Source organism: Apaloderma vittatum, unplaced genomic scaffold, assembly GCF_000703405.1.
Source record: "Apaloderma vittatum isolate BGI_N311 unplaced genomic scaffold, ASM70340v1 scaffold37467, whole genome shotgun sequence".
Taxonomy (NCBI): Eukaryota; Metazoa; Chordata; class Aves; order Trogoniformes; family Trogonidae; genus Apaloderma; species Apaloderma vittatum.
The window spans coordinates 1,409-1,663 of NW_009728536.1; the positions used below are offsets into that span (position 1 = coordinate 1,409).

General features: G+C 59.6%; 1 protein-coding gene across 1 annotated transcript in view; it reads left to right on the forward strand.

The window, feature by feature from the left end:
• LOC104277464 (protein groucho-1-like) overlaps window positions 1-255 on the forward strand; it is a gene marked incomplete at both ends in the record, with an annotated part of 1,813 nt that overhangs the window by 1,234 nt on the left and 324 nt on the right. The window lies entirely within an intron of this gene.

Genomic DNA, 255 nt, shown 5'->3' on the forward strand with positions numbered 1-255 from the left:
GGACCTGGGCACCCAGAAGCCGTGCTGCTGTGGTTTGCAGCCCACCAGTAGCCATGGCTGGGAGCTTATTTAGTCTTGTTGCCTTCCACGCTCAAGTTTTCCTCTTCTGGAGGATGCCGGGGTGGTGCTTGATTTCCAGAAAAAGGAGTTGCCGCCCTTAGAAGAGGCCACGTTTCATCCAGGGTGCCCCCGGGGCTGGGCAGCCACCAGCTCCCACCTTGCAGCAGCTGGGGGGGCCTCGATGACAGAAAAGGA